This window comes from Marmota marmota, unplaced genomic scaffold (assembly GCF_001458135.2).
Source record: "Marmota marmota marmota unplaced genomic scaffold, marMar, whole genome shotgun sequence".
NCBI lineage: Eukaryota > Metazoa > Chordata > Mammalia > Rodentia > Sciuridae > Marmota > Marmota marmota.
Genome location: NW_025999969.1, coordinates 4,574,752 through 4,588,306, shown reverse-complemented (window position 1 = coordinate 4,588,306; position 13,555 = coordinate 4,574,752). Strand labels below are relative to the sequence as shown.

At 38.2% G+C, this 13,555-nt stretch overlaps 1 protein-coding gene across 9 annotated transcripts in view; it reads right to left on the bottom strand.

Annotated features, from left to right (window-relative positions):
- The window catches only part of LOC107154372 (LIM domain containing preferred translocation partner in lipoma), a 608,084-nt gene that overhangs the window by 453,519 nt on the left and 141,010 nt on the right, over positions 1 to 13,555 (bottom strand). Inside the window, exon 4 of one of the 9 annotated variants that reach the window (XM_048804056.1) lies at positions 1,807 to 1,921. The exons of the other annotated variants lie outside the window; for them this stretch is intronic. The gene's annotated coding sequence lies outside the window, so the exon portion shown is untranslated. The remainder of the gene's footprint in view (positions 1 to 1,806; positions 1,922 to 13,555) is intronic. 9 annotated transcript variants of the gene reach the window in all.

The following is a 13,555-nucleotide window of genomic DNA, read 5'->3' as shown; positions in this document are numbered from 1 at the left end:
GGGGTGGGTTAGGGGGATAGGAAGAATTATAGAATGAATCAGACATTATTCCATGTACATATGTAACTATTCAGCCAGTCTGAATCTACATCATGTACAACCAAAAGAATGAGAAATTATACTCCATTATATATGATGTCTCAAAGGGTATTCTACTGTCATGTATAACCAATTAAAACAAATTTAATTTTTTTTAAAAAACTACTCAAAATTCTTACAATTTAGTTTTCCAGTGGGCAATTATGTGATGTTTGATCAACAAAAAGTATATTCAAATCATTCATTGTGCAAATAAATCCTGACTGTGCCATCAGGACTGCCTGAGTTCTCTAGCCGTCACTGTGGAGAAGAGACATGCCAGGGCCAGCACAGAAGGAAGAGGTAGGCTCAACTCTGAAAGGACTCCATGGTGCAGAGGAAGACAGTGGCAGCCTGAGAAATCTAATCTCAGCATTCTGCCCCCAGCTCTATCATTCCCTGGCCATGACTTCCAATCAAGAAGAGGTCTATGCATGAAAGTCCCTTTATCTCTGACATTCCACAACTCTGAGTCTTGGTGCTCATGAGGGAATTTACTTGGATTCAAGTCCTAACAAAACTTCCTAAATTCTTCTGTTCCCTAAAACTGAAGGTCAAGACACAAAGGTCACACAACACTGAGACCTGTGATAGTTAAAAAAGGAATAGGACTCAGTAACCCATAAATGCTATGCTTTATTGCAGCCTACATCTGGAAAATCTCAGGGAAGAAACTCTAATATGATGGCTGTAGAGGTCAAAAAGACCAGAGAAGGAGTAATTTTTTCAGGGTCTCTGTCTTCTTTGAAAATGTATGCCTTGGTGTTTGAATGAAGTGCAACATATAAGGTACTGTCCTCTCTTAAAGATAACTGTCTTCTCAGACCAATTGATGGAGGAAAAAAAATATTTGGAAAATGCAGTCATGCTGAGATCTCACAAGAAAAAAAATCACTAATTTATTGATGTCTCAGATAAAAAAAAAAAATCCTGAAACTCATGCAATAGACCAAGTAATGTTTCTAATCACAACTCTGACACCAGCTCCAACAGCAGCCAGAGGTCCAGGGCCTGTTGGTTCTCAGGGACCTTGATTTCTTCATCTGTATAATGGAGATAATAATCCCTGCCCTGTTTGCCACCCAGGGATATGACAACCTAGGGAAATGATAGATATGAGAGTATCTGGTAAATATCAAGGTGTACAAATGCAAAGGACAAAAATTATTAATAAAGGAATTTCAAAGGCTCACTATAAATGGTACCTGTTAAGCCTGGAAGACAACAGGAAATATAAATATAACAAGTTATTTTATAATTTTATAACCTGGGGAAAGAAATGATGATCAGAATTGTGACAAACAATGATGTCCAAAAGAGAAGAGAAACCAGCTTGGCTCTGTCGTAACCGTATCAGTTCCTGTAGCACACACAAGAATGGAAAGATTGTAGGGAGGGGCAGGGGCAGACATTTCAACTGTGGCACACCAAGGACCTGGGGACACAACCCCAAGAGAATTGCACTTCTACCTCGTAATAATAACTTTACAGCACGTGTCCTCTAAGAATTTTTATGTGGCTTATGCAAGTTTCTCAGTTCTATCTCTTGGAACATAGAAATAGCCATCATAATTTAGGGAGGAAACAATATAGCAAGTTCTTTGATACAGGCTACCTCTGGGTTTGCTCTTCTGGATGGACAGAAATACAAGACAGATGTCACCCACAGCTACATTTCAGGATCCAAAGGGCCCAGGCAGGTTCACATAATATTCACACAATCACTACCTTAAAAATTTCCAAGAGGAAGGAGAGAGGTACTGAGCACAAACAAAACTGCTCAGGTTGACAAAGGCAGAGAAGGAGTCCCCAGCAAGCAGCCAGTCAGGGAGACAGGTACAAACTGAAACAAAAGAAACTGAATGTCAAGTCCCAGGGCCTTGGACACAAAGGTGAATGAAAACCTATGATTTATGAATCAAAATGGCAACTTCTTGATCTGTATCAGGCTAGAGATATCATAGGGCACTAAGATGCCAGGAACAGGAAGGTCAAATAAGAGGGATAAGTTAACCCTGCCTTTAATTCATATAAAAGGAGACCTCAGTGTCAAGCACATGTACCAAACCCACACGTGTACCAAACCCAAACAACTTCAGTTTTAGTTAGGAAAATGCAACTTAAAAACCACCACAAGATACTACTTTTTCACAATTTACCACAAAATTTAAAAGATTTATAAAACTCTCTTTGGGAATGGCTACGCAGGGAAACTGACACAATGACGTAATTCTCCTCTATTTATTAGATATGTCACATACCATCTACTGATGTTTTTGTCTACAACACTAGAGCCGAGAACCTGTGACAGAAGCCATCTGGACCACAAAGACTAAAACACTCATTGCTTGGCCCTTACAGAAAAAGCTTTAGGACTCCAAGTCTAAACTGCCAGTAAAAGTTACTGTTCCAGTTACTGGAAGTATAACGAATCTCTCCTCCTTAAGCCTTTGCCACTTTTTAACCAATTTTTATCAGAATTTATTTTAGTATATATATTCACGATGTAATCATTTCATTAATACTTATGAATTATCCCAATGCCAGGAGAATAATCCCTTCGTTTTTTTTGTTTTGTTTTGTTTTTTAAACCAGGGATCGACCCAGGGACGCTTAACCACCAAGCCACATCCCCAGCCCTTTTTAATTTTTATTTTGAAACAGGGTCTCACTAAGGTGCTTAGGCCTCACTAAATTGCTGAGGCTGGCCACAAACTTGGCATGCTCCTGCCTCATCCTCCTGAGCCACTGGGATTACAGGCATGCACCACCACTCCTGGCCAGCTGGTTCCTTTATTGCACATTACATTCTGTGTACAGTTTTGTTTCAGGGTGAGATCTGCTAGTGCAATGGTCTCCATCTGTCCCATCATCGAGACTTTCCCTCTTCTATTAGAGTCATCTTACAACATGCTTTAACATCTGGCCACACTGTTCCCTGTTCCTCATTATTCTCGTTCAAATTTTTCTTAGCTAGTTTGCCTGTTTATTATCAAGAAAATTTTTGAAATTTTGTTGTTGCTAAAATTCAAGAGCAATTGACTTGAGAGTTGTGCCAAGATTATGTAAAATGTAGGAGTAAATGGCCACTTAACAATCTCTATGTTTCCATTTAGGAATAATGTATGTCTCTTAATTTATTCAAAGGGTCTTTCATATGAGTCAAAAAAGTACAAGAATCACTGTTCCAATCCCTCCAGAATTTGCATTAAAATGCTTACTGTTTGTTTGACTGTGAACAGAATCCTGAAAATTGCAAAATATTCACTTTCAAATGAGATATTAAACAATATAACTAGACACGTGGACACAAAGTTAGAGAAAGTTATAGAAATATCCCATATAGAAAACAAATCATGGGTTGAGGCAATAGCTCAGTTACAGAGCACTTGCCTGGCATATGTGAGGCACTGGGTTTGATCCTTAGCATCACATAAAAAAACTAAACAAATAAAGACATGTTTTCTATCTACAACTATAAAAAAAATTTAAAAAATAAAATCATGAGGGCTTGGGAGGTAGGTCACTAGTAGGGTACTTGCAAAGCATGCACAAGCCCCTGGGTTCAATCCCAGCAGCAACAAAGATGAGAACAACAACAACAAACAAAAGACAAGGAAAGAAAAAGTAAATGCAAATAACAACAACAACAACAAAAATGTTAACCTCTGACCCAGAATTCTCACCACCACCCCCAGCTATCATCGTTAATTAGTTTCTGAAAAAACTAAGGAATATTTAGGAACAAAAATTTTTGTCACTGAATTTTCAAATAATAGAATATCTGAATAACGAAGATATGCAAAACCACTAAATGAAATATCACAGATTAAAACTGTGAGCATTCAAGAAAAGGCAGGGATACAGAAAATGCTTACTGTATAATATTGACACATAGTACTATGGGTAATTGATGCTAACAGCTAAAAACTGGAAAGGCATATAAAAAATGACAGATTATAGATGCATATGGGTGGTAGATTTATGGGTGACATTTTTTCATGTAAATGTTCTGAATGTGATACAATGTTGCAAGTTTATTTATACAATCAGAAATAAGAGGGCATCTATTCTTAGGTGCCTAACAGATCGAAAATTTATAATGTCTTTGTTAACAAGGGTGGGAAAATGAAATGAAGAGATGTGAAAGGTCTTTTCTAAGATCTGCAGAACAGGTCACAGACAGAACTGTGACTACAAACCAGGTCTCCAGACTTGAGACAGTGTATTTATTCTTTCCTATAGAGCATTTCATATCCTCATTTTTCTAAGGGCAAATTAAATGTGGGGTCATTAAAATGTTTTCATATATGATAAACAAGTAATTAAAAATAACAATGCTCCATTATCTAAGACAGCAACTACTTTTAAAATCTCACAAATGCTTTGATGTGTTAGAGTCTGAATTACACTGTTCTTTAAATATGGCTGCTCTGCTCAGCAGAGGGATGGACTTCTCTACAGAAGTCTTTTGTTTTGGTTTGGTTTATTTTTATTTTTTTTAGAAACAGTTCTTTCCTCATAATTTCAGTATTAACTTGAACATTAACGTAAAATAAAAGTAAACTTCAGCTTGGGTGTTCACTTTAAAACCTGAAAAAGTCTCAACATGTAGTATTATCACTCTTAGGGGAAAATCTGTATGAAAGGCAGAAGCTAATGAGAAATAGTTCCTTGACTTTTTCACTGCAATTTGACAATAAAAGTAGCACAAAAGGGGTATGTACCTGTATATGCAATGGATGACTATAATTAGTGTCTAATGTTCTGTGATACCTAAAGATAACTTGGGAGCCCACATCTATTCTGATGTTCTTCGAATTCTGAGCAGTTGTAATTAGGTCCCAGAGGAGGTAATATTTAGAAAGGAACGAGCTAAAATAAATCATCAAATAAAAGATAGTCAAGAAAAAATGGCTAGTAAGGCAGAAAGATTGTATGTGTGCATGTGCACGTGCACCTGTAAGATTTAAGGATTTTGTATCAAAGGTACACTTTTTCAAGTGTCTGAGCATTCACCTCCAACAACTGGTGAGATAGTTTCCTACTACCTGATATGCTATAAATTTTGCTTCCTGATTCCTAGGGTTTTGTCAATACTGAAATAGCAAACATCCCCTATACCTTTTATTTATTTATTTATTTTTGGTTCGCCTTTTGAAAACAAGAATAAATCTTGTGTTCCCCTAAAATATTTTTCAAATCACAATAAAATAATAGTTGGCAGACTGGGAGATAGAATGAGGCATAAAGCAAGTAAACTTTGAGATACAAAAGAATCACCTCAGCAGACAGAAAGAATTTGGGGTTAAACACATAATGAAAGATAGGTACACTGGCAACCTCATGAATCTCCCCCAGGCTAATCTTTCCTTCTCCTCTGTTCCTAATACACACTTTGTGCCTATAACGCTGGAAGTGTCTCATGTTCCTATAAAAGTGTGAGTCTCCTGCACAAGATGCACAGCTCTTCAAGACCAGGAACACCACCTTAATCATCTTTTCCAGTCACAAAGCTTCTTAAACAGTGCCTGGCTAAAAAGGAGAGAGAGACTTAAATATTTGCTGAATTAAACATATGCTCTTTGGAGTGATGGAGGGAGGGAGAGAAGGAGGGCTGAAGGATGGAGGGAGGGAGAGAGGGAGGGAGGAAGAAAGTCTGCAGAGATAGGCTGCTTATTTTTATCTCAGATAGCTTTCCATACCACAAATAAGGCAACCTAAGAACCATCCTTATCCTCTTTGTGGAATTTATTAGTGTCTGTTTCTTATGTAAGTTTGGAAAGCACAGCAAGCCTTTCAACTGTGTGGCCACACTCAGCATTTTAGCCCTTGGGGTCCTTACACTGCCAGTGCTGCTGGCCCTTTCCCTCTCAGTTCTGTCACAGGGAGGGTGTGACTACACCACATCTTCCTCCCACACCCTTTCCCTTGCTTACGCAATCATCCCACAAGTCCTGTGTTACTACAAAGTTTTTGTCTGAAAATAGACTTTTAGAATTCATAAATAACTCTAGGAGAAGATAAACAGAAAGGTTCCATAGAAGGGATACATCTAATTCTCTGTGGGAAAGTGAGGGGGTCACAGGGAAATAATTCTTTCTCACTTGAGATGGATGGATAGGAAGAAATGAGAGAAGGTTCCAAGAAGGAATCACAATTAAATAAGGTCATAGGAGATTAAACTGTCCAAAATAAGCAAGCAGCTGGATTCTCAAAGTAAACAGGAGTAGGTATGTGTGGCCACCCCAAGGAGAGTCAAAGTCTTGGCCAGAAAGACTTGGGAATGGTCTGAAGGTATCTTTCAGTTACTCCAAAACCATCTACCTTGACCTATAGGGTAAGCCTTTCCAAGGGGAGAGCAGCACGGTGTGCCATGAAGGGCATGCTTCGATCTCTGGAAAAGCTGCTGGGACTTCTGAAACTTTGTCTTCTCAATATCTTAACAACTTAAGATAGTTTGAGTCTCTTAGTATGTATCTGAGTCATCGAAGCAATTTTATTTTTTAAGTGATACAGTTCCTATAACGCATGTGTTTCTATGTGTTACACATGCACATGAAGATGGTGAACAGACTTTGAAAATACATTTACAACAAATATGTCAGAGGGATTTTATATATATATATATGATAGAAGTCATAAACCAAATAGATTATATGGACAAGGCTATGAACTTATACTTCATGAAAAAAAAAAAAACTGGATAAAAGAACCTTCCTAAAGAGAAATAAGAATTAAAACAACAGCATACCACTTTGAACATGTTCAATATCACATTAGCAAAAATTAAACATTGAATAATAGTAGTTATTTCTTTCTGTGGGTTGGGCGATACAAGCAAAACACTCTGCTAAGTAAGAACACTTTGCTAGTGATGGTGTAACTGACTAATGACTCTTTGGAAATACAATGCTAGTAATTATTTCAAGACTCAAATATAAATTTCATTTGACCCAAACATCCCACTCCTAAAAATTTATCTTAAATATAAATCTAATGGAAATAAAATTTCAAAAACAGTATTGTACAATAAATTTTAAAGTTAGACAATGTTCCCCACTCTTTTTTGAAATTTTACATGACTACTGAATTAATACCATATAATCAAAAGTTTCACAGGAATTGTGACCATATTTGTGTCACATCATGCTCAGGAAGTAGAAAGCAGAGAACACTGAAGACGATATTAAGACAATAAAATTCATTTAAAAGGATTTTGTGTATTACTAGGACCTACATTCAATAAGATAAAATGAACTTACTAAATTTTCCATAGTACACAGCAGAATGTCTTCTGTGATTGGTGTCATCTTTGGTTATGTCTAGGAACAAACTTGCCACAACAGGGTGAAAAGAGTGTAATTCAAGCTAGAATAGAATGGAACTGGATTTCAAAAATAGAATTCACATAAAATTTTGATGAGTGACAAAAAATAAGTAATTTCATCCCAAAAACTGAATAGAAAAAAAAAATAATGAAAAAAGTAGAAGCTAAATGCCACTATGCCTCATTGAAGGCACGGTGCAGGTGCCATCTATAAACTAGGACTTGTGCAGACTCGGACAGAGAGGATCCTCTCTGACCTTCATTCTCTGAGAGGCAGTGGGACCCTATGTCCCTAGAGGGTTTTAAGTGTCAGTAGACACAACAAGGTCATCACTATTGGCAGACTGAGAGTCAAGAGGCATCCATCTCAGAGGTTGGCAGAATGCACAGCTTAAAGAGGGAGAGAAACAGGGAGGGCTCAGGAAGGCCAAAGCCTGCACTCTCTAAGGAGAAGTTAACATTCCTAATGACCTCCGGGAAAAACTCTCCCCAAAATGCTATAACAAAAATAAAAAATAAAAATAAGAAGACAAAGAAAAGCAATGAGGCTGTAATTAGAATCATACATGTGAACACCTAAAACACACAGTAGTGTTTTGGGTACTAAGGAGGATAAAAAAGAGTGTATATAAATCCAAAGGAGCTTAGAGTTTATATTGAGAGAAGAACCAAACAAAGACTCCTTTTAAAGAGGTTTCTCATCCATTATTCATAGTTAAAGAGCGAACACCAATTTTGTGAGATAGACAGGACAGACATTATTATTAATCTCATTGTATAGACTTGGAATTTGATGCTAAGAGAAAATCACTGAATCAATCAATCAATCACACAAATAGCAAATAACAAAGCCTGGTCTCAAAGCACATAGATCTACTGATTGCTACACAAATAGGATTTGCACTCTACTGTGACCCCCTCCCTTTCATCCAGGTGACCTAGATGAGCACATGATTGGAACAATTAAAAAGGCTATCTGGGAAAATGGAACTTGCCATAAATGACAGACTTTTGAAGGAACAGAGTAAGAAGGGCATTTTTTTCTCTCTCTTCGGAAGTGCCCTGAGCCATCTCATCTACTGCTATACTTTTTATGTACTCTGGTCAAGTTCCCAACTTGACCTTTCCTTTAAACTCCAGCCTCAAACATCTCAGGCTCTGCAACTCATTTGCAATACTCTAAAAACTGGAAAACTCCAAACTCTCAATCTACCCTCTACCCACATAAAAGTTATTTAGTCAGTATTAACCTATTTCAATAAATAGCCCCTGTCAAAAATTACCCCAAAATCAGAAAGGTGGCTGCTGGCTCCTATGTACCAGGGTGAGGTATAGGCGTTGGTCCTTTCTCTCCCTCTACATTGAACCTCTTCTGACATCTCCATTGAGAACCTTCTAAGACAAAGAGGTGCTGGCCACAGAGAAGTGGAATACTCCCATGCTCCCTGACCATAAAGCTATTTTTGTAACATTAAAACACTGTATTACTAATAATTCCATCTTAGTTATGAAGGAGATGAGTGTTCCGTAATGCTTCGTGAGTAGAGAAAGGGGAAGGAGGAATGAAAGTGGAGTGGGAGAGGGGGAAAAAAGGAGACATGAAGACAGGAAGGAAGAGAAAATATGAGAGTCAGTAACAGAAGCAAAGGCCAGAAAGGGGCATTTTTAAATTTAATTTAGAAATTATGTGCTAGAGCTTTGTGCCTGATTTGGGGTTTATTTGCATTACTGTCACGTGATCTCACCTACATGTCTTTAATCACAGGACCATCTGGGACTTATGTCACTTCTCTCTGGGCCTCTACTACCCATTTATGAAAGGAGAATCATTGTATCACAGAGTCTGACAAAGGCAGACTGGAGTAGTTCAAAGGGTATGCCGGTTAAAACAAGGCTTCACGTCAGAGTGCAGAGCTGAGTCCCTGAACTCACTGACCTCGGGCAATTCAATTGCTGCAGTTATGACTCAGTTTCCTAAATATTGAGGCTAAGGTGGAAATATTAAATGAAATGACATAAGTAAGGTGTTTACAAGAGTCCTGTACATGGCATCATGTAATCACTCAATAAGTCAATCCATATTATCAGTAGATAAATGAGTCTTTCCCCCATGGAGGAACACAATCTTATGGGGAGGAAAAAAAAATATCTGAACCTAAATATAGAGAATTGTGCAAACAATTTCAGGAGACTCATGGACCACTAACCCTTAACTTAATAACCCTTAAACCATGTAATCTCTAAAATCCTTCCTCTTGCAAAAGCCTATGACGTGAGCTGCATCGAAAGAGCAATGAGGAATTTCTCCTGGCTACAAAAGATGTAAACACAGGCCAACTACCCTCAGGATACCTGTGGCTTCCTTTAGACTGGCAGGAATTTGTCAATAAAATACAAGCAACATACGAAGGCCACAAGACCAAAAGAAACAAAACAAAGAAAAATGGTCTCCAAAACAGCAGTACACAGGGTCCTGCAGAGGCAAACAAATGGTCCAGAACAGGGCCTGTTTCCTCCTAATGTGATAAGACACAGAGTGGGCTTTGCCATGAGAAAATGCTATCTCATACCAAGTGCCCAAGGAACAGCGTGTGTAAGTACAACCTAAAAAGGCTTATTTTTTTCATGCTTCTAATAATTTAAAAAACTATTTTAACAAATAGTTTTGGGACAAAAAAAAACAAAATAAAAAACATCTATGCTTTTCCTACAAACTTCAGTTAACAAAGAGCAACAGGCAGAGCAGTACGAGGAGAAAGTTTTGGGGAGTTAGGTGTTTTTGACTGTATACCTGCCCCTGCATTCCCAACCTGGGTGACCTCATAGCATTAATTATCGATTTTTTCTTCAAGTCATTTCACTCACCTTTCAAAAACAGCAGCATCTCTGAAAAAGTCCAAATAAGTTCATAATCTCCATAATCTGCTCCCAATTGTATTTCTAAATACATCTCCCAGAATAACCTCTAGAATCCCTTCTCTACAGACCTAATATTCTACTTCAATTTTTCAAACACAGCCATGACTTCTTGCAATGAAGCTAAGCTCATTCTCTAAGCTCACATAGTACACCATTTATTTCAGGGATGAACCCCTGCTATGATTTGGACATATCTCAAATGTCCCCCAAGACTTCATGTGCTGAAATTTAATCTCCATTGTGAGGTATTAAGGGGCGGAAATTTAACCCAATGATGGTGCATTAGAGGCAGGGACTCCAGGAAGAGGTAAGAATTAGAAGAAGTCTCAGAGTGGGACCCTCATATTTGAATCCTGATGGCTTTAAAAGAAGAAGACCCATAAAGATAAGAGACAGAAACAGACAAATGTGTTCTCTGTCTCCTGCCATATGATGTCTTGTGCAGCCTTGGGATTCTGCCAGCAATAAGGTCAGCAGATGTACTCCCTGGAACTCCCCCAAACTGTGAGCTACATAAACTTTTTTCTTTAAGATACCCTGCCTTGGGTATTTCATTACAGCAACAAAAAGCTTATTAATACAACTTCTTTCCGTTTACCACCAATCAAAAACCTGTTCATTGTGCAACAACATGAATGCACCTTGAAAACATTATGCTAAATAAAAGAATCCAGTAGCCAGTGACCACATATCATATGATTCCACTTATATAAAATTGTTCAGAATAGGCAACTACACAAAATAAAAAGCAGATTAGTAGCTACTTAGGACAAATGAAAAGAGGATTGGGGAAATAAAGAGAACTGCCTGTGAGTGTGGGGTTTGCTTTGACATAATAAATTTATAATTCTAAAGTGATATTGGTGGTGACCATACAACTCTGTGAATATAAAACCACTGAATTGTATGCTCAAATTGAGTTAATTAATCAAATTCTCTCTCAATAAAGCTGTCACTGAGGAAAAAAGTTTGCCCCACCAAAGAGGCTCTTTATATGTCATATAAATCAATTCTCTCATCCTGTCAGAATGAAATACTTCAACCAAGTCCCCCTAGAATGGTATTTGTACCTATGGTTAAAATGATTGGCAGTATAATTACTTTTGCTTCTTACCTTGTCCACCTCCCCAACTATGTTGTGTTTTTAAGAAAAAAACAAGCTTGTCATACATTTCCATACTCAGGCCTCCCACAACCATTAATTAAGTGCCTTTGTGCAAGTTAGAAAAAAAATAGACCTAATTTTGGCCTGGCACATGGAAAGCAGAATTTTTGCCTACTTTCCCTCAAGCCAAGACAAAACTTAAAAAACTGTAAGCAGCATCCCTGCCTTTACCCATTCCCTTCTCACCTCCAACGGTCCAATGAAGTGTTACATGGAATGCACACCATAAGTAAGAAATGCATGAGGGAAGAAAATGATAGGACTGAAATCATTTCTTATAAGACACTCTCAAATTCTAGCAGGAAATTCAAGGCATACATACACACACACACACACACAAATTTTTTTAACCGGTTGTTTATTTTCGTCCTAGTTAACAATGACAAAGTGTTTTTCTTACTAACTGGATTCGAGGAGCGAGCTTGTGTGTACAAATGAAATACAGTGAATTATTTTAACATATTTAGGTAACAAGGAAAAACGAGACATTTTTCTTATATCGATTTACAATGACAAAAAAGATCATGGTGCCACTAATGCTCACCATTTATGGGGGGTGGGGAAATATACAGAAAGGAATTTTGTCATCCAGTCAGTTTTTAAAAAGTGCTTCCTCCTCTCAACATCCACAACACATGAGCTGGCCCTCCTCACTTTCTGCTTAGGTGAGAGTACCTTTATCTAAGCCTGCTCTCCTGTGCATACCTTCACCTGGCTACCTCTACTTCTCTGGAGAATGATATCTTCCCCCACAAGTGAGGGCAAAAAGAAACAGTGTCTAAAATTCCTGCAACACTTTGTGCCCTTCCTTTGTGGCACCAATCACAACCAGAGCTACGTAACTATTTGCAAAAGTCTAGGGGAGCACCTGATCATGTTTCAGCTTTCATAATTATACTATCCACACTTCCAAGGAAGTGCCTGATATCGGGTGATGGGGCAGCTGTTGATTAATAATGAATACCCCCTTCACAGAATTAGGACCCTGAAAGCAGGGATTGAGCCTAATCCATTTTGGTATTCTCTATGGTACCTGGTTCAGTATCTAACAGGTACACATACCATATAATTCACATAGAGATGATTTAATAAATTCCAAGATTGAATAAATTGCAAGTTTATTTAATGGGGATTAGAAAGACTATTTATGGCACATTCATGGTAAAATAAAGACACTAAATGAGTTAACAGTTAAAGGCCGCCCTCTGAGAAAATCAGTCCCCAAATGACTCCTCAAGATAGCACCATGCAGAGAAGGAAGTCATGTGTCAGATTTCTAAAACATCTGTAGCCTGATTTATGTCAGTTTCCCAGGGTGCCAAGAGTTAATTTTCTCCTAATTTCAACAGGTGTGATTCTTTCCCAGATGCAACTGATCTGCAAATCTTCTGTTGTTCCTTCAGAGCCCAAGAAAACCAAGTCTTTAGAAATGCAATTTAAAAAAAAAGCAGAGCAAAATGAGGCAGAAACAGTCAGGAGACATCAGCAGAGTTATCCAGCCATGAGAAAAACTCAGGGTCCTCATATTATGTAGAAAACAAACAGGCCACAACTTGAAACATGTTTCTCCTGGGGACAGACTTGTCCAGATTCATGCCAGAGCAGCCTCCTACAATGCCCTTCCCAGCCCTGCCTGCATGGGGCAATGTGAAAAGCCATCCTGCCAAACTTGGTTTTGGTAGAGCCAATGGCAGGCCTCCCTGAGGAGTTCAAAGAATTAGAAAGATGGGCAGAAAACAAACTGCACATAAAGCAAGACACGACTGCCTGCCACACCCTGAGCCAGACACTGGCGTACACATTCCACTATAGAAAATCTGCAATTAAAATGCTGGGAATCTAATAGTGGAGAAAAATAACAGCACCAACTGAAAGCCTAAAGAGCAAATTGATTATCATGATGCTGGCTTTATGTTGTTAGTAACATGACACAACTGGATTGCTAGAGACTTACCCACATCTATCTAGCTGCTATCACTGGGGCACAAGAGCAAGGTTTGAATTCCAGCCCCACCACTTCTGGTTCTATAGCCTTGGGAAACTGACATGAGTTCCCTGTACTT